This window comes from Aphelocoma coerulescens, chromosome 5, assembly GCF_041296385.1.
Source record: "Aphelocoma coerulescens isolate FSJ_1873_10779 chromosome 5, UR_Acoe_1.0, whole genome shotgun sequence".
NCBI classification, from domain to species: domain Eukaryota; kingdom Metazoa; phylum Chordata; class Aves; order Passeriformes; family Corvidae; genus Aphelocoma; species Aphelocoma coerulescens.
Window position 1 is genome coordinate 61,881,239 of NC_091019.1, and position 27,518 is coordinate 61,908,756.

Sequence of the window (27,518 nt, forward strand, 5' to 3'; positions counted from 1 at the left end):
GAGAAAATGAGTTATACAATCAATAAAGTAGCACCAGACTGCAGAGGAAGAGAGAATCATATGATGTACTAAACAGCACCCAGGCATTTTCACCAGTAAATCACAAAACTGTGGGGGTTAGCAGGGGCACAACAGGGGTGCTGAAGCTGCTGAACACAGAGGAGCTGCAGGAAAGACAGCCACCAGCACTTCAGCTCAACCAGCTCCTCCCAGGGGTGTTTGTCCCAGCAGGTAGCATTTGTTATCCACATGGAAAAATCTTTATGCTCCGGAGCTGGCACTCCTTGCTCTAAGTAGGGGGGTTTGTGCCTCTCAAAGAGACGCCTTTCAGAAACTGATTCCCATAGACATTTATATTTTTCTGGCAGCACTGAAGTAATCTTTTGGGGAACCTGAAGGCACCAAGCCCTGTAGCAAGGGATGCCACAGCACTGCACATTTGGGACCACTGCACCACACCACAAAGCAGCAATGTAGTCATACAATCATGGATTGGGTTAAGTTGGAAGGGAACTTACAGATCATCTTGTTCAAATCCCCCTGCCATGGGCAAGGAATCTTTCACTAGACTAGGTTGCTCAGAGCCTCACCCAGCCTGGTCTTGAGCACTTCCAGGGATGGGGAGTCCACCACCGCTCTGGGAAACCTGGGTCAGTGCCTCACCACACACAGAGTAAAAATTTCCTAATTACATCCATTCTAAACCTGCCCTCCTTCTCTTAAAATCCATTCCCCCTCGTCCTGCCACCCATGCCCTTGTGAAAATTCCCTCTCCAGCTCTCTTGGAGCCCCTTTAGGTACTGGAAGGGCTTCAAAGGTCTCCCTGGAGCCTTCTCTTCTCCAACCTGAACAGACCCAACCATCTAATCCTGTTTTCACAGGAGAGGTGATCAACTTCGTGGCTTCCTTTGGGCTTCTTCCAACAGGTCAACACCTTTCTTGTGTTGATTCAAACCAGATCTGCAGCACTGCCAGACACAGGCAGACAACATTTTCACTAAAGCCTTGACATCATATTAAACAGATTTTATACCTGAAAACACAGAGAGAGCAACAAAAGAAAACTCCCTGGCTTTGCCTTCCCATGGATTCTGCTCAAGAGACCTGTCATACCAGGAGACCAGCAATCAGATTAGGAAACATGCCACAGTTGCCCATTCCTAACACAGACACACACCTGGTCTTGGAAAACTTTTACTGAGCACGTGTTTTGCAAGCATTCATTTTTCCAGGCTCTACTTCCATGTTCCCGGTATTGTAATGCAATTTACCATCACTGCCCTTACAAAAGAATTACACCCTTTCTATAATAAACCGGGGCTACATGACAGATCTAAACCAGCAAAATGCATCAGAGCAATTAGTGGTTCTGCTGCCTTTATGGCTCTGATTGGAATTCTGATCTCTAGTGAGAAAATAGAGTGGCTCTGCATACGGGCTCCATCTGCCGGCACGCCGCTCTCCTGGCTCTGCTCAGAACATAGTAAACTGAAACAAAACCTACACAGCCATCAATTACATTTTCTTCCCTCAGCCTATGAATTTCAATAAATACACCATCTGTTCATCTTCTGTGTGGGAGTTCAGTCATCTTCTTGGCAGCAATATTATTCTAGAGCAATTACCTGTGTCTTTATCACCTATCATTGTGCTTCATCATCTTTTCATCATGTGTAAAAACCAACCACTTTATTACTACAATTTCTGTAGGCAGCCGGGTCCTGTTAGTTACCATGGAGATGATCTGTCAAAAGAAGTCTACATTTAAAGAAGTAAAAGCTGTGAAAAGGAGGAGGAGAGAAACACAAAGAGCCTGAAATGAACTTGTTTCTCTAAGTCAGAGTTTAAACACAAAAGGCACATCTCAGGCAGCAACGCTGAGATGCCACTAACAACCTAGTTAGAAATCCATCAACCTGCCAATAAAGAGGATGAGTCAATGGCTCACAAGCATTACAATACGCGCAGAGGTCGGAGATTTGGCTTTAATCCCTCAGCCCAGTCCCACGACCCGCTCTAAGGAAGGCTGATTTCTTATTACGACAAATCAAAAGATAAAGCCAGGAGAGGGAGGACAAGCTGGGACGACAGGCAGGCGGCAGTGGCAATTTCCCCCCCTGGCAGTTACAGGCATGACAGTGACTCTTCCATCAGCTGCACTACAGTTTGTACCCGTTGCTGAACATCTCTTGGAATTAATCTCTTTCTTCCCCAACTTCACTCTGGTTTTGCCCCACTTTCTCTCACTCCTTCCATGGATTCCTGCTTAGCTCTGCTCTTTTGCTGCTTCCCTCACAAGCTGCACGTTGCTCTCCTCTTTCCATAAACCATACACACACTTGCAGCTGTTCCACCTCTCTCTTTCCAGATTCCCATATATTTTAAAGGCAGCTGTCAGTGCCAACTATTTACAGATGCTTGCTCCCTCGCCCACCCACATACACTCCCTGCCTTCACTTCATGAAATCCTGTTTTTCCCTTTGAATTTTTTCATCTTCTCCGGGCTCCAACTCCCATCCTTCCAAGCTGTAATTGCTCTCATGTTACTGCAGGAAAAATATTAGCAAAGTACAAAGGACTTGCTGATGCTCTGTGTTTCTAGGATGCATCATTAGCAGCCTTGAGCTGAGACATGCCGGGCTGCAAACTGCTTTGGCTCACTTCACCCTTGTATCCCTGGAAGAAATAAGCAACCTCAGAGCTATCCAATTTGTTTAATATCAAGTCCACATGCACTGAGTTTTAATGATGTGGATTGTCATTCTGAATTGCAGGGGAACAAAATGTGACCACCTACATTCGCTGTGTTCACAGCTACCTTCCGTAATTGAATTTCCACAATCTTGCAAATCGCAGAAAGACATGTAGGGAGGGAGAAAACATTTTCCAGAAGTTCTCCACACTTTAAAGCACTTTAATTTCTGTCTGTCCACCTCGAGACTCAATTTTCCTAAGTGTCCATACTTCCCATGGATTTCTGCCTGCAGAAAACTTTCTACATTAGATAGCCGAGTCTAAAGAGCCCCAAATTAAGGTACTGCAAGATAGGAGAGGGGATTACAATAAACCATTAAGCAGGAAAGGAGAGAGAGTGATGAAAATGTTTTTTTTTAAAAAAAATAAAACCAAGGATATATCAGGAATACAATGTCATAGTTTAAAATGGACAAAACCAAGAATACCAAATCTGAAAAAAATCAGCATGTGACAAAATATGAACTAAACAAGAAAAAAACCACATTTTGATCTCATATTTGATCTCCCCGGAGAATTTATAGTGGAGCAAAAGTTCTTCCCAACTGCCCCCTTAGCAGAAATGCTGTTGAAGCGAGACTGAAACTACAGACAGATCAGACACTGCAACAGCTTCAGTTGCTGAGGAAATGGCACCCACACACTCCTCTTTATCTTTAAAGATGTGGGCCTTGTGTTTCCTCTCTCTCTTCAGATACCTTTTGCAGGCAGGTTGAGCCATCAGCTTCCATATGGTGCTTTACCTTCTACAAGACAGGTCCAGGGAAAGTCACATTCCTGCTCTTTAGCGTAGAGGGTTGCTGCACAGATTGCATGGAGATGGAGAAGTGCCCAGGCTAAAAAGTGGTTTCCAGCATCCTGGGCCAACTTGGGCCGTCACTTGGTAGGCAAGCTGTAGAAACTTCTGCTTCTGCTAACCTCATTTCCCCCAGCCAAGCCTTCCAGACAGGCTCAGAGGATGCTGACTCCATGCACAGGATCTCTGTGCCATTCCAAGGCAGATGCCCTCAGCCAGCAGCATCTGTGCTGCCTCTGCCCTTGGCAGGTGCTGGCAGGAAACCGGGACAGACGCCGGTTCCGCTTTTCTCCTCCGCTTTCCCGACAGGTCTGCAGAGACAGCCGGGAGGGCTGTGCCCACAGGGAGTGCTGCCTGCTGCTGCTGGGGCTGCTCTGCCTGGGGCAGGAACACCACAGAGCACCACACACGGCCACCAGTGGGACACAGAGGGCAAGCTCCTCATCTGCCACTCTCATTCTCCCAAATCTCAGCAACTTCACAAAAATTACTACTTCTGCTTATTCTTCTGCTTGAGCAGATGTCCCCAGTCAGTGCTGTGTGCCTGCGCAGTGATTCTCCCTCTCTAGGGCTCTTACAAGGGCATGCAGGAGAGGGAGAAGGGAAAGCACTATGGGGCTTGTGGCCTGTCCCAGTCTGGCCACCCGTGGCTTGTGAAAGACACAAGGAGTGAGCAGCAGATGATGACAGGCAGGAATAAAAGTGGAGTATCGGATAAAGAAGAATTTCTTCCAGTCTTTCCATTAAATTGAATACGCATAAGCCAACGGAATGCACACACCACTCCATTTAATGGCCAAAGCATTCACCAGGAATGGGCCTTGCAGCTCCCTTGACAGGGCAGAAAAGGAGGAACCAGTAGTACCTGGTCTTAACTTCCCTCCAGAGAGCCAAAAGCACATTTCCCCAGTGGCACCCAGGGGCTGCTGCAGCAGTGACAGGCCAGATCACTGGTCAGATCAGGCAGGAATTGCTCTGCAGGCCAGAGTGGCACAACCCCTTGGGCTTGCCAAGGGGAAGCTGTGGCACATACAGCAACCCCAATAACATCAGCAGGCCCTGCACCTTCCCAGAGCAGCCTGCTACAGCTTGGAGCCTGCAGAGCCTGCACCACTGCTCCTGACAAGGGTCTGTACCAGGAGAGTGGGAAAAAGGAATGTATTCATCCCTCAGGAGCACCACACATCTACAACCCCTCTAACACCCAGTATGACCCTCCAGCTGCATGCACAGCCATCACCTTTCCAGACTGGGATGGGAGTAGACAGAACATGGGGTTTGGCTGCCTTCAGATGGCATCTACAGCCCACCACTGCTATGGTCCTGTAGGATCACCTTGGCATGATAATTAACACATGGACTCGGCAGATATTCATGATCTGGACTGGTGTTTGGCAATCCAAGTGTAAAACAAGCAGTGGCTGGACAGAGCAGGCTGGGACAACACGTGGCATGCCAAATGCTCATCAGCACAAGGTCACTATTGCCTGACTTTTCTTCACCAGTGGCAGCCACATGGTTGGATCACTTAAACTTGCTTTGAACTGTCATAAATGTATTCCACCCAGTGATCCAGCATCACTCTTTACCAAACCACAAGGTAGGAAGAACAGTGGGAAAGGCACAGGAAGAAGCTGCACACCAACACTGGTGGCATGGACCTAATTTGCCGGTTTGATTGGGTTAATGAAGAGGTATCATTAACACCTTTCACTTTTTCTTGTAACTCTGTATAAAGCCATAGACAAAGCAATCCCTACTTCTCTGATCAAAGCAGTGTTAATTATTTCAGTTCACAGCATGTTTCTACCCTCAGTTCAGCAACAGCCTTGACTTGTTCCTTAAAAACTTAACAATAATAGTATTCCTGGCCTCACCCTAGGGCAGCAATTTCCTGGCAGTGCTGGATAGAGTGTACAGTCAGCACTACCCACAGCAGCCTGCCTGGCAGAGGAGCAGAGCTGGGCTGGACTGGATTCAAAGGCAGCGCTCTGCTGAGGAGATGGTGAGACAGAAATCATCAATTCTGACAACAGCCAGGTGGAAAAACAGGAGTTCCCACAGAGATTTGGGAGTACAAAGGTCAGAAGATCTCAGGTTATCACATCCCCTGTTGTTCTCATGTCACTTTGGGAATGCACACGCTTTTTCAGTTTTCCATATACATTGCTGATTTATTGGCTCTTCCATGGGGTTTTACAGCTTTTTCATTAAACACCAATTAAAGCAGGCAGCCAAAGTCAAGCCAGACCTGTGCACTGAAGAGGCAAAAAGTCCTGAGCAAACAGTTTTTCCTTCCTCATTTTAGGTTTGAGGAAGAAAGTGACCCTGGATCTAGTTGATGCTTTACCTTGTGCCTGCAGGCAGCTGCACGCAATCTTGGTGAAAATTCTTGAAAATATCATTGACAATTCCCTTCGTGTGGCTTCCTGCCCTTGTTACATACAGATATTTCAAGAACAGAGTAAAGCTCTATGCTGTCTTTTGCTAATATTGATGCATGGTGCCAGCAGAGCACCTCAGGGACACCCTGCTTTGTACCCCTCTCAAAAATGCAAGCACACAACGTCTGACTGCCAGCTGAACACACCAGCAATTCATTTGCATACTTCATCACATGGCCTCCCACACCAGGCAGATCTGGAACCCTTCAGCCTTAATTTGTCATTATTTTCCTACGACTTTAAAGCCCAAACTCAAGTTGAGAGTCTCAGACAAGGGGCTGCAAGTCCTTAGGAAGCTCAGAGCATTTATCCTCTCCAGGGAACAGCTCATCACATGAGTTGCTGCCAGCAATGAAAGACAGTTAGGATTCTCCTGATTAATACAAAAGTAGCATATAAATACTTCCATCAAAAACCACTGTGTCTTATTTTCTAGACCAGGAGGAATCAAATTACTGTGACTGCATCCCATGTCTGGTAGCTTACTGGGGGTAAATAAAAGGGACAATTTAAATGCCCAGTAAAAAATATTTTAAAAAAAAAGTCTGTAGAAAACACAAGACACAAGAAGATACAAAGAAAGGGGAAATAAAAAATCACTATGGATAGAAGGGAGATTATCTGATCTCTGTACCTATCAGATACAGTGCTTAAATTGCAGCAAGAAAACCTGTCAGGAGTGAGTTAGATACGATTCATATGGATGTGGGGCAAAGGGATGGATCTGTGGTCCTGTCCAGCTTTATTTTCTGTGATTATCTGTGCTCCTCAGCACTCGTAATTCAAGACACCCTCCCAGTGTTTAGTGTGCAAAGCCAGCCAAAACAGGAATTGTTTCCCATTTTGCTCAAGCTACAGAGTTTCCTCATGAAAATAATAATGCCTCCGTTTATCCTGGGGTCCTAAACATCCAAACAAATAAGAGTAAAAAATAACCATAACTAAACAACAAAAAATAGAGTAATTCTGCAAAAAGAAAGTCAGTATTAAAATCCATTAGGCAGAGAAACACAGCATCTATCAAATTTATTACTTGGTTTCAGGACTTGGGAAGAGTCTCTTCATTTCCTGTACCTCTTGAGTATTTACTATGTCCCCTATGAGCTAAGTCTCCCAGAGTCATTTTAATGTCATGTTCTAAGCACTTCAGTGTTGTAAATCATTGATTTTTATCTTCTTCTCCCAATCAATGCAAAGATATTTATGCTGAACACATAAAAGCACTTGACACTATAGAGAAACCAATTACACCCTGCGAGACGTTTGCTTTTGGTCATTGACATCATGGAATTACCCATTACACTTTGCACATGCCTGCCATTTACAGGAAAGCAGTGTGACCTTGCCTGCCTGAAGTTTGCATCCCTGCATCCTGGTGGAACAGGGTGGCAGGAGCTCGAAGCAGAGATGCCCATCCCTGGCTGGGGAGTGCCTGAGCTGCAGACTGTGAAAGCTGGGTGAAATCACGAAAGGAGAAGCAGCTCTCATGTCAGCCCCACTCCTGTGCTCCTACCAGGCACTGCTTGCTCTCAGAGATGAGGTGCTGACCAGACAGATCTACTCCTGACTGCAGTCACCCTTCCCTCCACAGCCCCAGGGACAGACTGGAAATCTTCATTATCTCTCTGTGTTTGCCAGTGCTTCAAGGATGGCTCCTACATCCACCTTCTGCCAGTGTGCCAGGCAGGTCCTTCTGTCTCTTCCCACTCACACACCAGGCTAGCAATGACTGCATTAAACTCCAGGGCAGGCACATGTTAAAGCACTTGCAAATTGCCTAGACCACTCCACCATCCCTTGTGGCTCCCATACTCCATGGCCCTGGCAGACAGGTTCAGGGGATGAGCCAGGAACCAGCCCTTTTATCTTGGCAAAACTGCAGCAGCCTTGTCAAGTCTCGGCGCGATTTGCGTTCGTGACGCCCACCAGTCCCTGTCTTGCACTTTCTACTTGTAGCAGCAGCAATTCACACCATCCCAGCAGAGCACCGACGAGTCTGTGCTCCCTGGGAAAGGACCCAGCACCAAAGGGCCTCCCAGGAGGTGCTGTCTTCCCAGCCTCACATCACTTTCTCTCCCTTGTCACCTGCTCAGCGATGGAAAGGAGCTCTCCTGCCACGCTGTGACTGACACGTGGATGTGCCCTGCTGCCACACGACTTGGTGCTTTCTTTCTCACAAGTTAGACAGGAAAGTGTTTGTCTCAGCACTAAAACAGCCAGCATTATTTGAGGAATAAGTGTGTTGAACAAGACCATGCAGGAGAGTGCTGTACCTTCCCTAGCACTGCTGCCAACTTTGCCTTTCCATTTCAGGCGCTTGCTCAGATTTTCTCTAAAGTTGGCACATGCCTGTAGCTCCAGCAGGTGAGGAACAGCCCTCACAACTTGCTCAAGTGAACTGCACTTCATTTTAAAACCTTGGTAAGATCTTCCAGTGTAGAAAGTAACACCAGTGAAGTTGGGGAGCTGTGATGGTTACGTCTGACCCAGCCTGTAAGTCATGAGCACAATTTTAATGAGAGTATATAAATATATAGAGAGGGAATATTACCCTCCAAATCCTTCTCCCTTCTTGCAAGAGCAAGAATTACAAAAGCAGTGACACCAGCAGAAGCCTTAGGGCCTAGAGTCATCATGTTTGATTCTCTGAGTTCCCAACTGACCCAGCTGAGTGAGGCAGAACTATCTCTCATTAGTAGAACAATTAACTTTCTGTGTGCCCAGGCACTGCTTATACTGAATCTATCTCAAGTTTCTGGACTTTTCCTTAGCGAGTGTTGGGGTTTTTATCTCTTGCTGTTAAAACAGGCAGAATTCAGCCAAGTTCACTGCAGATCACTCCCATTAACAGGAGGCCAAATCACTCAGGGGGAAAAAAGGGCGGTAAAAAACCACCACTGTGTTTAAAGGCTGACAACCATATTGTGACCCTCAAATTTTAGGAAAAATAAAATCCCTCCTCCCTGTTATTCATCCAATTCTGAACACCTGGAGCATCAGGCAGTCAAAGGAATGGTGTGAGGACACGAAGCAGAAAAGATGGCCCTTATTTTAAAGAAATACAAAAGAGCACAAAAGAAATGCTAATGACAAGAACTTGCAGCATATCAATTCAATGGCATTAAGCCCGTTGGCTATCTCTCTTCTCCAAAAATCAAAGCAGTCTTAAATAATAACTGTATGAAATTAAGCTGATTTCATACTCTTTAATCTAAATGAAGACAGCACACATGGCTCAGTTTTAAACCATAGAGGAAATAACAAGCTTCATTCAGAAGGAGAGTGTGTAGACAGGAATTTGGCATCATTCTGTTGATCTGCTTTACAGTCATACCTTATTTAATTAGGAAACACAGAGGGAAATTAATTGGTACAAACATAAACTAGCAGTAATCCCTACTACAATAATACCTATGCAGCATTCATCAGGCAGCAGCCAATCTGGTTCAAAAAATCTGTTACCAATAGGTCTCCTACTTGACAATGCTACATTTTGGTGTCTGAAAACCAGGGTGGTCTGACAGGCAGCTTGTTCAATTCACCTGGACAAACACCACCAGTAGCAGCTCTTCCAAAAGCTGGAGAGAACCTGGATAGGTACTGCTGCAAAAAGAGAAAAAAGTTATGGTAGAACTGTGGCATTTGTAGGTCTCATGTACCTTCTCTTTAAAGGCAGAACTAAAGAAAATAAAGCAGATAGAAGGGAGAGAGGAAACACTGTGTATTTTTTCTTTTTTTAATGTATTATTCTGGAAGTATATATAAGCAATTTTCCTTCCCTCTGATTGAAATGAGAGCATTTTATTTTTCACCTCAGTTATGTAAAGTCCCCTCTCTGTTATCCACAGCCCTTCCTTTCCTCTCATCGTCTCTAATTTGCACAGGTGAACAAGATGTACTCTATTTAGAAAACAAACAAATATGTATTTCAAAAGCATCAGTTATCTAATGCTGAGCCCACATACAGATCTTTTTCATTCAGCCAGAGCAACTGCTTGGGATCATCTCCCCTCTCCTGCTGTGAAAGGCAGTCAATTTTAATTTGGAAGAAGTATTGCTACCATGAAAGCGAATAGAAATCCATCATGTGCTGCCTTACAGAGGGGTCAGAGCGCAGTCCTGGCTCAAGCACCTCTCTGCTGGATTTCAGCACTGGTTCCTCCATGTCCAGCACTGAACGACCCCCTGTCCACATGAGCAGCACAGTCCACACAGACTGGAGACCTGAACTCCCACACAGAGCAAAAATCCACGCCAAATGCTCACTAAATAATCAGCCAGCCATACATAAGCTGTTTATGGGGTAGCAAGGAGCTACCGACCCCTTCTGACAGCAGGAGCAGCCTCCAGGTTGTGGCTTGACATCCTGAAGAGCAGGTTGACACCCTGAATCACCACCCTGCCACTCTGGATGCAGCCTTGGAACATTATCAGTAGGCAGGTGTGTGTGGCACATCTGAGCTCCCACCTGAAGTGAATTCAAAACCTTCCAGCACAGGGAAATTTTGCTTCAAGCTGTGCTCTGCTGCTCTGCTGACACAATGATTTATTGATTTACCTCTGTGCAAGGAAAACAGGAGCATCTCCAGTCAAAGGATGTGTTGCGTTATAAGGTTGTGCTGGAGAAGGGGAAAAACAGTGTAAAAACAAACAATTCTTTTGTGGACTCTGCTAGAAGCACAGGAGGGATGAGCTTTGGTTTGTTTGTTTCTTTAAATCGTACACAAATATTGTACTTTCTTTTTTTTCAAGAGATTAAAAGCTTTTCAAAATTAGTACAGCCAGTCTAATGTTCAAAGATCCTCTAAAAAGAGGGCCAAGCCTTCTTGGTACAAAAAAAAATTCATCTATCAAAATTTTCTGTGAAATAACAAAAACTTCTGCTTAATTCGGTTTTATTTTTATCTATTTTAAGCAATCATCCTGCAGAGTAAGATTCCTACGAGCGAATCCTGGAGGCACTCCCATCACAGGGATGCTGCACTGCCCTCTAGAGCCTCTCTCACTTTCTCATTCCAGCATCTAGGCAAAAATTCTTACAGAATTGGCTCTAAAGACGCCACAGAGGGGAGTGCTGTCTACCAGATATGAGGCACAGCCAGTAATTAAGACAAGAATTCAGACTCAAACTCTTCAGGTGGTTGTCAGCGTATTTTGGACAATATTTCACCTGTCCCTGCCTCTATTTAGGAAGGCACTTTTGTGAAATACAGTATTGCATTTTAGGAAGGACTTTCAATATCAGCATCTCTATCTCCTATAGAAATAAATACGCTAACAAAGAGAAAAATAAATATTTTATTTTTAATGACTTGCTCCTTTCCTCAAAGCCACAACTACTCCTGCAACTCGGATCCCAGAACGAAGAATCTACCTGGCCCTGTCAAGATGGAAAATTGCTGCACTCAGACCTGCTGCATCCAAACTCTGTGCAGTGCTAGAGAAAGATGGATATTGCTCCTGTGAGTGTTTTGCTTTGATTTTAAATTAGTTTTAGCTCCTTTCTCTCAGATTCATAATGAAAGATCCTCCAACACAGCTCACTAGCATACCTACATACCCACCTTCAAGCAGCTGACTGTAATAATGTTTTCCATTCATAATCCAGCAAGGAGAGGTTAAAACATACCTTAACCCTAACACATCAAACTACAGCAAATACCTCTGTCAATATCACATCCTAACAGCCACACAGACACATTTGCATGGCCCTTGTAGCAGGAGGTGGACTGGTACACCTCATCCTTCTCCTCTGGGATTGGCAGAGCATCTTCCACACATCATTCCAGACCTCCTGCTTCACCCCCCACATACTGCCCCAAGAGATGATATCTGGATTGCTGTCTTGAAAGACACAATTTTGCCCACAAAAAGGGGATGAAATGAGAACAGGACCTGTTTGGTTTGGTTTGTCACTGCCCACATCAAACTGCACAAATGCTGTGGGAGATGATTTATTCCGAGTGCGTAACAGGACACATGCCTGAAGGGACATAGACACACAAAGTACCCTTCAAAGAGCACAGAGATGTGGCTGAGCCACCCTCCTGCTGTCCATTAGCAGCTGCCTGCTGACCTTTACAGCACCACAGCAGCAACACTGAGATCAGCAACACTGAGGAGAAGGTCTCTGCTTCATGAGCCACAGGGAAAAGGGAGCAGGAATAAGGAGCACTGGGGAAAAAGAAAAAAAAAAATGAAAAGAATGGCTGCCCAGTTGCTAAGAGATGTTGGGAATTACAAAACCAGGACTGTTGGGACCCTCTCAAAGTGGTTTGAGTTGATATTCAGACTTACAGAGCCACAGGAAATGAAGCATCTTTAGAAGATGGTCCTGTATACTGCCCAGACAAACTGCTGGGTGACAGTGGGAACATCAAGGACTGCATTTTGTGCATGCCATTTCAAATCACAGAGGAAAGGGGCACAGGACACGGCTCTTAAATGTTTTTCTGGCTACATGCCAGCATCTGGAAGAGGATTGAGGTCTCAGAGAGGCATCATGATCTCTTAGTCTCCAGCAAACCTCACAAAAAGAGTCAAGAATTTGGGGGGTATTCTCTGAAGTTTACCTGTTTTGCCAAACACCACATCATCTCTGCTGTACCCTGTCCCACCAAGCTTGAGCTTGCATGGAAATTACAGCACATTAAACTTACTCCATGGCCTAACTAGAGCACCTTGAGTGACACTGAGCCTGCTCAGGAGATCTTCTATCTCCTTTTCTATTAAAGTCAGAAAAGATTATCCATTAGCTAAAAGACACACTCTGCTGGATGTCACAAACACAGCTCTGAATTCTTCAGCTCAGTGTAACCAAATCCCTGCTCCCTCTCATGACACAGGACAAACTTACTCTACAGCTTACTCTCTCTGCCTCTCTCCTCCAGACTGGATCCCCAGGACTGCCCTTAGCTATCTCTTAGTTTGGGGCCAAGCTTGGCTCGTTCTGAGGCCTCTCAGGTGGAAGGAGTTTGCTCTTGACAAAGACCTCACTGTCAGGAACAAGATGTGAATGGACAAATGTGTCCTCATGTTTTAAATGCTTCCCAGTCCTCCTGAAAGTGTTACATTCCTTTGGCTTATCCATCTTCACCTGCACTCCCTTACCTTCTTCTCTGTCCTCAGAGATGTACTGCAACCTCTATCCAAGACAAAGTTGGAAAGCTTTTAAGTTGGCCAAATGTACATCACACTGAGTCACACTCAATTAACCTAATCAAGTATTTCTCTTATCAAAACATACGTTTCTGGGCTGGCAGTTTCTGACTCAACCACAACTCATTCAATCTTAAGGAAAATTCATTAGAAAAACCATCTGTTCTCTTTAAATAGAGAAGCTATTTTTGCATTCACAATGAGCCCAAGTAATTATAAAACAAGTGGAGTGGGTTTCAAAAAGAAAAATAAAAAGGGAGGGTAGGACAGCTGTTACCTTGTGATTATCACGGTACTAACGCATTTCCAGCCATGTGAAGTTCAGGCCTTACTCTCCTCACCCTATTATGCAACATGTAACCTATTATCATCCCACTAGCACAGTAAATGCTACAGGGAGGCTCTGGGGGCAGAGTGCAGAAGAGTGAGATTTGGTGAATGAATATTTACATACTAGAACTGAACACCAGCAGAATCCCAAAGTTAAAGTTCTCAAAAAAGGGTTGATTCTCAAAGGAAATCAGTGACAAGGTCCCACGCAACTGCTATTTTTATGTGCCGAATTCAAGACTTCATTCCTCAAAATCATCAGTCAGTTGACACCTAATCCTAGGGGATCTGACATTTTTTGCATTAAAATTCCCTGGGCACCCACCTGCTCACAGAAACCATGACAGCATGAACCAAAACAGCAGAACTCTTTTATACCTTATCCTCTCCGTAACCCACAGCACAGAAACTTCTGCCTACATTTCCTGGTGAGATCATCTATTACTAAAGAGATGAAGCACCATGTGAGATCATGTGGGCAGCACTCTTCCTTTCCAGCGTGGCTACAAGATGGGACAGCCCTGAGGGGAAGTCCTGGCTTTGCCCAGAAGGATCTGAACCCCCCCATCCTCAGTGCCCTGGCCTGTGGGGCCCTCCTGAAGAATTAACTCTCAGTACACCCTGCTGAAGCTGCTCCTTTTAAATGTTCAGTGGACCAAAGAGAAAGGCCAGAGGAGCACAAGTCCATTGTGAACTCCATTGTGAAAGAGTTTCCTGACCTAAGGCAATTTTGACTTTTTGCTCATGCTCCAGTGGTTGCTGCTGCCAAGCACAGAGAACATGGACAGCAGTTCAGGAGTGTGAAGGCTCCTCTTTCCAGCCCAAGAAAGGGGCACATTCCCCCTCTTTGCTGCTCTGCCTTTCACATTGACTGACTTACAGCAATCCACACAAGCTGCTGGCTGCAGGGCTTCCCATGGAGACACCAGGCTGGTCACTGGATCTGTGTGACTCTTCTGTCTAAGGGCTGACAACAGCTCCTCATGGATCTCGCTGCAGTGTCTGGGAAGGAAACACTCCTTCAGCGTCTCCAGCTCTTGAGTGAGTAAGCCCAGCACAACGCCCAGTCTTCCATTGCCCTGGAGGGAGATAGGGGAAGTGAAGAGGGTGAAGAACTGAACCAAAAAAGCAAGGAAGCAATGGGAAGGCAAATGGGGAGAAGAGCAGCTCTGGAGGTCTGCCCTTGTGCCTTCAGCAGAGCAAACAAATGACAACATACTCTGTGTAGTCATTGCTGTGGGAGCACTGAAAACAAATGTGCTCACTAGAATCACTCCTTCCCCCCTTGAGATTGCCTGTTGGGAAATCTTATTCCATTCCTTTTCTTCTAAAAGGGGGACCTGGAGCTCTGTTCCCAGAGTTGCTAGCACATTTAAGTTATTTGGTGTTTTTCTTAACTCTCTTAACACTTGGACCCAAGTTAACACAAAAGAGAAGGTCAGCTTTGTTTTATACTTTTGTTTCTAGCTCATGTTTTTGCAGGAGAAATATTTGGAAACCAGAGGTAAGCAGAATGAAGGTCAGAGTCAACCAGGATGTGTGTGCTTTTTGAGACTTAAAACTACTGATTTGTGAACATTAGTTTACAGGGTTGGCAGGCCTGGGCCGAAGAACAAGTGGCAACTGTGTCACCTTGATACCTTCACAGAGCCTGAAGGATGTAATTCTTGATAGGACGAGGAGTAATGGCTTCAAACTGAAATAGAGTAGGTTTAGATTAGATATTAAGAAAAAGTTCTTGTCTCTGAGGGTGCTGAGGCCCTGGCACAGGTTGCCCAGAGAAGCTGTGGATGCCCCAGCCATGGAAGTGTTCCAGGCCAGTTTGGATAAGGCTTGGAACAACCTGGGATAGTGGAAGGAGTCCCTGCCCACGGCAGGGGAGTACAAATGAGATGAGATTAGATGATCTTTAAGGTCCCTTCCAACCCAAACCATTCTGTGACTCAGACACACCTAAACCATTTTCAGAGTGGCAAGGAACAGCACATCACCTGCCTCCTCTGCCTCCTCTGCCCCACTTGGCCTTCACAGCACAGACCCCAGCACACCCCAATGATAAAGAGGAAATCCATGAGCAACACCAAACCAGGACACACTGACTTGTACCAGCATAGACAGGACAGTTTGAGGGCTCCTCCTTCAGGTACAACTTTCCATTTGTCTTTGCTAAATTACAGCTCTCTGGTCATTTTGTCATTTGGGACAGATCACATAATGTGGCCTGTGTTCCTGGGTAATGAAGAAGGTGAGGTTGCCAGTATTTGGGCTAAAATGAGAAGACCATCAGATGCAGTCAAGACTCTGTAACTGAGTGGTGGGATCACTATTTTGCCACCCATGAAGTGCCCCTTACACATGGGTCTTATGAATTGGTAAATATAGATATGTAATTAATACACAATTAGGTGCACATCATGTGGTTCAGTCCATGACAACACTGGCACGTGGCTCTTGGAGCCAGGCAGGATGACCACCCTGATACACAGCATGAATAGCACAGACAGAAAAACCTGCAGAATGTCAGATCCCTTCTGTGAACTGCCTTAAAAAACATGGCAGAGCTGCCCAATGCAAATGATGGGAACAGAAATACTCCTTAATTTGTTCACAGGCTGTCTGCTGACTTCAGCATGAAATGCACTCTGCTCCCATTGAAAAGTCTGTGATATGACAATCATACAAAATCCAAGTTGAGCTGGGGAAACAGTTATTACTGTTATACTGAAATGCAGGGAGCAAACCAGGTAATTCAAACTGCAGAACAAAACCCAAAGCTGCAAAATGCTGTGAGCATTTGTACATCTCATCTATTACAGCTTCAGTAAAACCTCAACAAGCATTTACTCTGAAGTACAGCAGCAGAACTTCCTGGGCTAATTTTTCAGCAGGGCTCCCAGCACATCTGTATCCCCCACATGATGACCAATGAATATAATTGCAGTGTCAATGTTATAGAAATTCTAAAGTCATTTTTGCACCTGGCAAATAAAATAATTTGTAACTATATGCATGTTTCATGGAGCGTGCACATTTTTTAAGACTTTAAAGGTAACTATCACAACTTCACTGACTAAATTCTCCACCCTCATCAAACAATAACAGGTATTTTACCTAAATGTGTAGATCTGAAGTAAATCATGAGGCAAAAATATCAGCTGCTATAACAAATAACCTTCTAGCCCTTGTGGCAATGAAAAAAAAAAACCTTCTTTCTTTCTATCTGCTCCTCTGGAGAGAAACTCAGGAGATTTCAGGTGCTGCAAAACAAGAAAGAGGACAAAACCTTCCCACATACAAAGCATTTTGTGTGATTTCTATGGTGATTGTGTTGTTCTTTGGGGTTGACTCAAAGTTTTTAAGCACAAAGCATAACCAAGGCATGTTATGCAAAACGGGTTTCAGACAACAAACCTTCTAAAGTATTTTCAACAAAAGTTATTGATGGAAAATGTTGGTTCAAAAGAGCCACTAAGAAACAAGAGAGAAGAACCACCCACTCTAGAACAGCACTTCATGCCCTGCTGCCATTGTCTGATAAAGACATAACAAATTCTTTGCTGCAGACAACACCAGATCCCAATTGTTGCCTTTAAACAGTGGCCCAAATGCTTATCTTGAGATCAAATTCACATTGCCAGCAGGAATCAGCATTGTGTAGATGCCTTCTATTTGCAGAATCCCTCTCCCCACACTGGAAGAAATAATGCTTAGGAAAAAAGAAAGTACCACACCAAAGAGCAATAAATTCTCTTAGAAAGCTCTCTTCTTTCAACTGCAGTGAGACACCACTAGGGCCTGAGTAGATCTGTGTTAAAATCACTGGATTTTTGTTCAGCTACTAAACATTTTTGTTTCCACTGTGCAAGCACTTTGTTGTCAGAATAATGTGATGGGAAAGATTTGGGAGATTTTTTTTTAATTTATGTACATTATCTGAATATGCTCCCTAAACATTTCTGAGATGCAAACCACATTTAGATTTTCCACATTTTTATAAGAAGTGCTTAATTGTTTCAAAACTCTGGTTTTGACCCAAAATAAGTAGTTCTGGCACCTGCAAACCTGTATTTTTTTAAGAATAACAGCAATCTTAAAACATGCCTGCCAGCTGTAGGAGTAAGCACTATCTGCAAGTTTCTACATGCTTTCAAACCCTACCAAAGCCAATGAAGGTTAATTAGGACTGACTCTCCTCTCCTTGGAGGCACCCAGTATCTTGTGCATTTGAGTTACATCATCATCATCGTCATAAATTTCATTACAGAGCACTATAGAAACAGCACAGGCCAACAGGGAGGGGAAGCAAAACCTCCACAGTCTCCAAGTCAGCATCAGAGCAAGGTCTGGTCTAGTGGAAGGTGTCCCTGCCCATGGCAGAGGAGTTGGAATTAGATGATCTTTCAGGCCCCTTCCAACACAAACCATTATAGGATTCTATGGCTGATGCCCAGCACAAGTCCCAGCTGTGCCCCCTGCAAGGGGCCATGAGAGGTGCTTGTGAAACAGAGGGGTCAGAATGGTGTGAGGTACCCTAAGAGAGGAAATAAACCTGCCCCATTCCATCCCTGCCCTTCCCCAGTGCCACTCAGGGACCCTGCACTCCTCTCACAGGGAGCTGTCACCAGGGAGCAGCACGCAGGGGATTGCAAGCCAGAAACGGGGACTGTGTTAATGGAGAGATGCCACCCATCTGCTCCACACAGACACACGGAGGAACAAGAGTCATTTTGTGGGTTTGCATGCAGGGTGGGCTCTGCAATACCCTCCCAGTACCCTTTCTTTGGCTAACACTCTCTCTACCCTCCTCAACCCGTCAGTTGCTCCCGATGTAATCAGAGACTTTGTTCTTGAGATCATATCCCTCTTGGTGCTGCTCTTCTCAGGACGTCACAAATGGCATCTTGTTTCCCTCATACCCACTGAGAAGGCTGCCACAAGGTCACTTTTCATTGCCTTAACCAAGTCCTGCAGCTGCTGATGGGTAACACTGGCAATTTTAACAACTGTTTACCCACTCATTTAACCCTCCAACACAAAGCCAATCTATCTTAAACATAAAAAGGAAGATATCCAAGAAGTTAATTCTGGATAGCACAGGCAACAGAGTATCCCTGATTGATTAAAACATGCCTGATTGGATTTGATTACAGCCACTGTCACAGGCTGGGTGTATATGTATCTGGTTGATAACCATATTCTCCTCTGATTGGGAGTTCCACTCCCAAAACTACACAAAGAGTGGTCTGTGCAAAGTCAGAGTGCCTAAACAACAACCAACCACACCAGTCTGTAGAGGTAGTGGCTTGCCAGCTCTGAGACAGCTTAGACTCAAGCCCTTGCTGAATAATTGATCAAACTTTCTCCATGCACAACCAGAGCCATCAACAACAGATCACACAAATGGAACAGGAACACAAAGTCTCCTTAACAACTGCTCAGCCCCATCAGTCGTGACAACAACCTACGTAAGGCACATCAGAGGCTGCTTTTCAAGATAAAGCCACCTGATGTTTTTAGAAATGTCCTCTGACAACTATGGCTGCTCCTGTTTACTTAAGAGTTGTCTCTACATCTGAGCAGCACCACTGAAGCACATACCCAGATGGAACTCACTTGTTGCCCACGTGCACAGGAAGCAAAAGAACACTCCAAGAAGGCAAATAAACACCCCAGACTCCTGCAGATGGGTCCTTCAGGAAGTGCTGGCATCATTACTCGGAGCAAAGGCAAGGCATGGTGCTGCCCTTCCCAAAACCTGATGCAGCTGGAAGCGCTCTCGCTGCCACAGCGCTTCCAGCGCATCCTCAGCCACACCACACCCACAGCTCTTCCTCCATAATTGCCCCTCTGCATCGAACAGGGCTCATTTCAGGGTGACCTAAGCATATTAAACCAGGGCTACAGCCATCAGCAGCACAGCTCTGGGGATACATTTGGTTTAAGGTGTCCTGCAAGCTCAAAAACATTTGGTTTGGTAACTCATTTCTTGTCTTCAAACCTCTAAAAACGTTATTAAAAGCCTGGCTGTAGGATCCACAAGCCCAGCAGACCTTTAGCTTTTGAATGCTCTCTGCACCTCTGTAACTGCAGCCCACTCCTTCAGCAAAGCCCCCTCCATACTCTCCTCCAAGGCATATAAAGTTGCCTATCTCTGTGAAAAACAAACTCTCCTCAGAGGCAGCGTCCCTGGAGAATACCCCCCCCCCCCCCCACCTTGAATCAAACCAGGAAGGAAACAGATTTTAAATGTTCTCCTATTTACACTGAAGTCTGACTGTGTGCCTGAATGTTTTCTCATGGGGACAGGTGTATATGCACAAATACAGGCTCTTTGTAAAAGTACCTGTGTTTCACATATTTAGAAAAGCACACAAGTGCAATCAATATTTTCCACAAAGCAGGCATTTTTTGAGATTTGCTTTCAACACAGCCAAGTGTGATGCAGGTCTATTATTAGCAAGAATTTAAGCAAATGAAACACAAGAGGAAAACCAAAACTGAGATACAATGACATGAGCTTTCAAATGGAAGCCACTATACTCCCAGTGTTTAAAAACTACTCTGAACAGTCATGTGTATGTCTCCTCTTTTAAATATATTCTCTTGGGAGATATTTGATTTTAAAATATACAGAATAGTCTTAATATTATGAGGATACCATCAAATCATGAAATCATTTAGACTGGAAAAGACCTCTAAGATCACCAAGCCCACCCAGCATTGCCAAGCCCACCACTAAACCACATCCCCAAGTGCCACACCTACACGTCTTTTAAATACCTCCAGGGATGGTGACCCCACCACTGCCCTGGGCAGTCTATTCCTATGTTTCACAACTGTCCTGGGTTGAGGTGTATTCTATTACCATCCTCATGAGCTGTTGAAATCAGGTGGGGCAGTGTTTCCTTACCTCCTCCCCCCAGACTCTCTTGCTGTTAATGGCCCATCATTGTCCTGCCCATGACTCAGAGATAACTCCCTCCGGGCTATCTTCTGTTAATGAGCCTAATCAACACTTGGCCTCATGACTCATTACCCCATTGTGAGATGCTCCACCCAGAGGGAGGAACCAAGCATCCCATCATGGATATAATCTGGGACTCTTAACACCAGAGACACCCTTCCACTGGATTTCCAGAGGACAGGAGTTACACAGCCACCACTAGACCTTCTGAGGAAGAGCAGACCCCTTACTACAGGATCACCACTTCAGAAGACTGCTACCACCACCCTGCCTAACAGGGACTCAGGTTGTATCTTGACTCTATCAGTGTTTTCTTTTACTTTCTTTTCCTTTTCTTTAATTTCCATTAAATTGTTATTCTGACTTGGTGCCTCCCACTGGTTTGTTTTCAAACTAGCACAACAACCCTTTACATTAAAAAGGTTTTCCTAATATCCAGTCTAAACCTCTCCTGGCACAGCTTGAGGCCATTTCCTCTTGTCCTGTCCCTTGTTCCCTGGGAGCAGAGCCTGACCCCCACCTGGCTGCACCCTCCTGTTGGGGAATTGAAGAGAGTGATAAAATCTCTCCTGATCCTCCTTTTGTCCAGGCTGAACCCCCCCAGCTCCCTCAGCTGATCCTCATCAGACTTGTGCTCCAGACCCTTCCCCAGCTCCCTTCCCTTCTCTGGACATGCTCCAGCCCCTCAAGGTCTTCCTTGTCATGACAGGCCCAAAACTGAATGCAGGATTCGAGGTGTAGCCTCACCAGTGAGAGTACAGAGGGACCATCACTGCTCTGGTCCCACTGGCCACGCTATTCCTGCCACAGGCCAGGTGCCATTGGCCTTCTTGCCACCTGGGCACACCTGGCTACACCTGGCTCACATTCATTGCTGTCAACACCCCCAGGTCCTTTTCCTCCAGGCAGCTTCCCAGCTGCTCTTCCCACAGCCTGTAGTGGTACATGGGGTTGTTGTGACCCAGGTGTAGGCCCTGGCACTTCACCTTGTGGTCTCATACAATTGGCCCTGGTCCATCAACCCAGCCTATTCACATCCCTCTGCAGAGCCTTCCTTCCCTCCAGCAGATCAACACTCCCACCCAAATTGATGTTGTCACCAACAGGCTCAATCCCCTCATCCAGGTCATCAATAAAGGGCTGAACAGGCCTGGCCCCAGTACTGAGGCGTAGGGGACACCCCTGGTGACCACACACCAACTGCATGTGACACTGTTCCCCACCACTCCCTGGACCCAGCCATCCAGCCAGGTTTTTACCCACCAAAGAATGCACTGATCCAAGCCATGAGCAGACAGTTTATCCGGGAGAAAGCTGTGAAAATGGTGTCAAAGTCTGTATGAAAGTCCAGGTAGACAACATCCACAGCATTTTCCTTATCCACTACATGTCTCCTTACCACAGAAGGAGCTAGGGTCAGTTAAGCAGGGCCTGCCTGCCATAAACCCCCTCTGGCCAGGCCTGTCACTTGGCTGTCCTGTACGTGCCATGGGATGGCACTCAGGGTGATCTGCTCCGTGACCTTCCCTGACACCGAGGTCAGACTGACAGGCCTGTGGCTCTCCAGATCCTCCCTCCAGCCCTTCTTGAGGATGGGTGTCACATTTGCTAACTTCCAGTCTCCTGGGGCCTCCCTGGTTAGCTAGAGCTGCTGGTAAATGATGAAAAGTGGCTATGTGAGCATTTCCACCTCCTCCTTCATTGCCCTGGGTGGATCTTATCATGCCCCACAGACCTGTGTATAGCAGGTGACTATTTCCCCTTGGATTATGGGGGCTTCATGCCAGTTTTCATCCCTGTCTTCCAGCTCAGGAGACTGGGCAGCTTGAGAACAACTGATCTTACTATTACAGACTGAAGTAAAGAAGGCATTAGGTACCTCAGCCTTTTCTTCATCCTTTGTTACTGTTTGCCCCCACATCCAAAGGATGTGGGTTGTCCTTTTATTGCACATATATATAAACGTTATTTACTGTCTTTTACAGTAGTAGCCAGATTAAGTCCTAGTCAGGTTTTGGCCCTTCTGATTTTCCCCTTGCATAACCTCACAACATTCTTGCAGTCCTCCTGAGCTGCCTGCCCCTTCTTCCATAGTTTTTATCACTGAGTTCCAGACAGAGTTTTCTATTCAGCCAGGCCAGTCTCCTTCCCCACTGGCTCATCTTTCAGCACTTGGGACAGTCTGCTCCTGCACCTTTAATTAAAACCATTAGAAATGTATTCAAATGATCCACAGTTCTGTTTGGCACTCACCTGAACTCTGTCCAAGCTAAACTCATTTCCAACTGTGCTGAAGCCATAGATACTGGAAACCAAACTTCCCTCACTTCTGATCCTTGAGCCAGCAGGAATGATGAATAATTAAGCAATTAAACCAGAGCAGACAGCTGTAAAATGTATCTCTGATCACCTCAAGTCATCACTGCCACCTCTTCTGGCAGCCCAGAAACACAGAGAAGGAGCGACTGTCTGGCTCTTTTGCCCTTCTCAGAGTAACAGCTCTGACACAAGGACAGTAGTGGACACTACCTGAGCTCTCAGGATGCCTCTGCTCCCCCCAAAGCTCCCCAGACAAGAGACTCTCCCAGCCCTGCTGATGGTGCCACTGCTCCATCCAAGTACAGGAAAGGCTGGCATCTGCTGAGGTTGGATATGAAGCCAAACAGAACAATCCAGATTTTCCCACTCCAATAAAAATCATAGCTTATATCTAAGTGGAATTTAATACAAGTACACCAAGTCCAAGGAATGACAATTTATTCATTTTAACATCAGGCTTCCCTCCAGTCTCTTTCATTTCAGGTTATTATTTCTCAATCAAAACATCTAGCAATTTTCAAACAGATGAGGAATCACCTGTCAGACACTGATCCCTGCTTTAAAAATCAAACTCATGGAAGGACAGATTCTGCAAGGTAGAAGTGTACTATTACTGCTCTAAACAAACCAGGTTAGTTCCTAATTCTCCTAAGGCCACGCTGAAGCACCAAATGACTCCATGTTGTGGAAAATCCGCAACTTCACCCATCAGCCTGGGCCTTGCCTGAGATGACCCTTCCTTAGGGCCACAGCCTTGAAAGAAAATGAAGAACAGCAAACACAAAGGAATATCACTAAATGGCAAAAGGGGGAGAGAAATTAGACTCCCGATTAAGTCAAATATTTTTAATAAAAAGCTCAAGTCTAGGATTTTTTCCTGAGAGCTTATAAACTGCTATATGCCATCCTGGCATCTCTTAAAGGTTCACGTGATTATTTTCCCCAAAGCTGGTAAAAGATGTAGCAAAATCAACGTGGCAATCTTCAAGAAGCATTGAAGTTGGCATATTCATAGTAAATCAGGAGGAGACTGCCAGGACTGTGTCTAACAGCAGCAGTTTAGGTTCAGCAACTCGCCAGTGCTGTGATCTGAAATATTAAGGGAAATACCTGGCAGCAGCACCACTGCCAAAACCACGAGCTGAGCCAGGGTGGGTCAGCAACACCATCAGTCAAAACAACACCCTCATCAGTCAAAAATCTGGAGGCAATCGTCCCTGAAATCATTTCTATTATACTGTGGTGAGAAAACCCAACAACTCCCAGGCTCCCATACACAGAGAAGTCCCCCATGATTACAAGAACACCTGTTCTCCGTTAATATCTCAAAAGCCGGCTTTCCTATTCCTTTATTCTCCCTAAAATTCGTGTCTGTGCACACGCACCCTTTCCGTGTGGAGCACACACGCAGCACACCCCGCCACCACTCCCTGTGAAACCCGCGGGCAGCGGCCGAGGGGCACCGCCCGCCGCCGGCCAGGGAGGGACAGAGACCCCCGAACCTCCTTCTCCCACCCTCCGGGCCCCGCGGCGGAGGATCCCCGCCGGCACAGAGGCAGGGCCGCTGGAGCCGGGCCCGGTTTCCCCCTCCGTGCCCGTTCCCGGGGCGATCAGCATCCCTCAGCGCCCCGCTCCCATCAGCATCCCGCAGCATCCCGCAGCCCGGGCCAGCGCGGGGCGCGGCCGGTGCCCGAGCTCCCTCCTCGGGGCTGCCGCCCCCGCCCCGGGCGCCGCCCGCACTCACCGTCCGTGGCCATGGCCGCGGCCCGGCCTCCCGCGCTCGCTGCGCGGAGCGGTGCGGAGCCCCGCGGGGACGCGGCCGGCAGCGCGGAGGGTGCGCGCTGGCCCCGCACGGCGCATCCCCGCCCGGCGCGGGCAGCGGGGGGAGCCGGGCGCGGCCGCGGGGTCCCGCGGGGCTGCGGAAGGGAGCGGCGCTGCCTCTCCCGGGGCGGCGGCGGGGGCCGGGGCTCTGCCACCTTTCACCCCAAAATGCAGCTTGAGGAGGGTAAGAGCTTCGCTGCGCCTTCCAAAATGTTGCACCGTATCTTTTCACGGGTCCTCAGGACTGCACTGAGCGGCTGGTAGCACGTGCGGAATACAACAGGCAACCCCCACCCCCACCGGGACGGACACTGACGGCTCGCAGCCCCGTGTCAGAATCACCTGCTCAGCGGGGAGCACTGAGCCTGTCTCTCGGATTTAATTGCTACCTCACTTTCAAAACCCACACAAAACTCTCTTATAAGAATAAAACAAGTTACTCCCCATCTCCGATAACCCTTAGCAGCTGATGGCTGGCTCTTACGTCCTGCCTTATTTCCCATATCCAGGTTTACATTGCTGTGACTAGAGGAAGCAGTTTGGGGTCTGTTACAGAAAGCTCAAGCTGCTGAAAGCTAATGTGGCTTTGATGGTTTCTATTGCAGCCAAACTACGTCGCAGCATAGAGATTGACCCAAGGGCTACAAAGATGGTGAAGGGCCCACAGGTGAAGCCATATGAGAGCAACCGAGGTCACTTGGTTTGTTCAGCTTGGATGAGACTGAGGGGAGACCTTTCCACAGCCTACAAATTCCTCGTGAGGGGAAGAGAGGGGTAGGCATTGATTTCCTCTCTGGTGACCAGTGACAGGACCCAAGGGAATGGCCTGAGGAAATTTAGAGGCCAGAGGAGGTCTAGACTGGTAGCAGGAAAAGGTTCTTCCCCCAGAGGGTGGTCAGGCACTGAACAGGCTTCCCAGGGCAGTGAGCACAGCACCAAGCCTGACAGAGTTCAATAAGCATTTGGACAATGCTTTCAGGCACATGGTGTGAATCTTGGGGTGTCCTGTGCTGGGCCAGGAGTTGGACTTCAATCATTGTTGTAGGTCCCATCCAACTTAGGATATTCTACAATTCTATGTCCTAAGTGCTAGGAGCAAGACAGAGCTTAGCACATTTTTCAGTTCTGCAAGTCCCACTTCCAAGTGCTGGGCTGCACACAGGTGAGGGAGAGAAATATTCCATTAACTGGCTTAATCAGGTGCCCAGATTTGAGGACCAAGAGGAAAATGGACTGAGGAAGCCACATAGCAGGCTTTGTAAAATCCAAATAGGCAACTCCAGACATAGAATGACCTTCAAAATGAAACACTCCAGAAAAGAAGGGATAAAGTATCAGTGTCATTTGAAGAAACCTGGTAAGCACATGTGATGAGAGAATACAAACACTCCGCATAGGGTCCTGTTACATATGACATATAATCCTTGAAGTATCCTATGAAGAATAAACCTTGAAGTATCCTTAGTCCTTTGGGATCTTTAGAATCCCAAAAAAAGGCAACAAAAAGTAAGCAGAAAAGAAAGATTTTAGTCCGAAAAGGTTTAGAGTGAATGTAAGTTTTTCCAGCTTTGTAATGTATGTTTATGCAGATAGTGATTAATTAATTGTCCTCCATGTTCACTACAGTAGAGATGTGCAATTTGTAGCAACATGAATTTACTTAATAAAAGAATTTCACAGTTAATAATTTGGCCTTATAACAAACAGCAAAATCCCTTTTACTGTAGGATTCTCCAATTATTCTAGAGGTGATACCTACATCGACACCAAACTATACCGACCACAGATCTCCAGTCATCCATGGCATTTGGAATTTTTTCCCAGCACTCCCATACTGCTGTTTCATTTTCAGTTTGAAGGCTGCAAAAACCTCCAGATTGAGCACAGCTCCATTCCCAAGCTAGTATTTGAGCTTAATTTGTCCAGCCTTTTGCAATTACTTTGACTTAATTAGACTTTGTTGGTTGCTTTAATAATAAGAATAAAAAATATACTGTAAACTGTCTTCCACTTAAACAGTTTCCAGGGGTTCAAGAAAAGACTCAGCGCCATGGTCTGGTTGACAAGGTGGTGATCAGTCAAAAGTTGGACTCAATGACCCCAGAGGTCTTTTCCAAGATAATTGATTCTGTAATTCTGTAAACTGGTGTCACTTGTAAGTGTTTTAGGTTTATTTTGCTTTTCATCACCCACATTATCCTTGCTAACACTGAGCACCGGCTCAAGCCTCACTAAGAGGATCTTTTAGCTTTGCCAAAGAAATGGTGACTACTTTTGGTTGAACAGTTGTGTATCTACCTCAGAGAAGCTTCAGCCAAAAGGTATGTATTTCATTTATTTCTGAAAACTGTAACAACATCCAGATACACACTGTCATATGGCCTCATTCCTATCCATCAGCACAGCTGGAAGTTAGGCTGGCAGTACAGAGATTAAATTTCCTTCCAGCTTTAAGCTACTGCAGAAGCTGAGGCTACAACCAGGAGAAGAGAATTTAGATCCCAGAAAGTCGTCTACTACTACTACTAGTACTGTTTGGAAGTCCAGATTTATTGTTGTGGTTTTTTAATGACAGCTGGTTTCTTCAATGAAGCATCTTAGGAAATCCCTCTCCTGTTTTTCAGAACCTGTAATTGCCCATCAGACTGCATCAAGGGATTCTTTCTTTTCAAAATTACACCAGCATTGTGAAACTCTGCTTACAGCTGCCTCTAAATTCTCGGGATTACTGTTTTGAAACATCTCCATGCATATAGTTAGCAGTTCGAAGTTTATTCTTAATCATAACTTCCATTTTACATCGATGTAATTTTATAAACAAATTACAGAACATTTGTCTTCATTATTACAATATGAAAACTGCTAGTTGAATGCATCCATCCTTGTGCCTAGCCAAGCCTTTGCACGCTTTGCAAATCATTTGCAGAGGAGT

General features: G+C 45.9%; 1 protein-coding gene across 1 annotated transcript in view; it reads right to left on the reverse strand.

Annotated features, from left to right (window-relative positions):
- The window catches only part of SYT16 (synaptotagmin 16), a 93,301-nt gene extending 74,007 nt beyond the window's left edge, over positions 1-19,294 (reverse strand). The window contains exons 1-3 of the transcript XR_011151505.1: positions 19,096-19,294; positions 14,363-14,561; positions 8,931-9,597 (exon numbers count right to left, since the gene is read on the reverse strand). The gene's annotated coding sequence lies outside the window, so the exon portion shown is untranslated. Of the gene's footprint in view, positions 9,598-14,362; positions 14,562-19,095 lie in introns of the transcript that reaches the window.
- Positions 19,295-27,518: the final 8,224 nt, after the last annotated feature.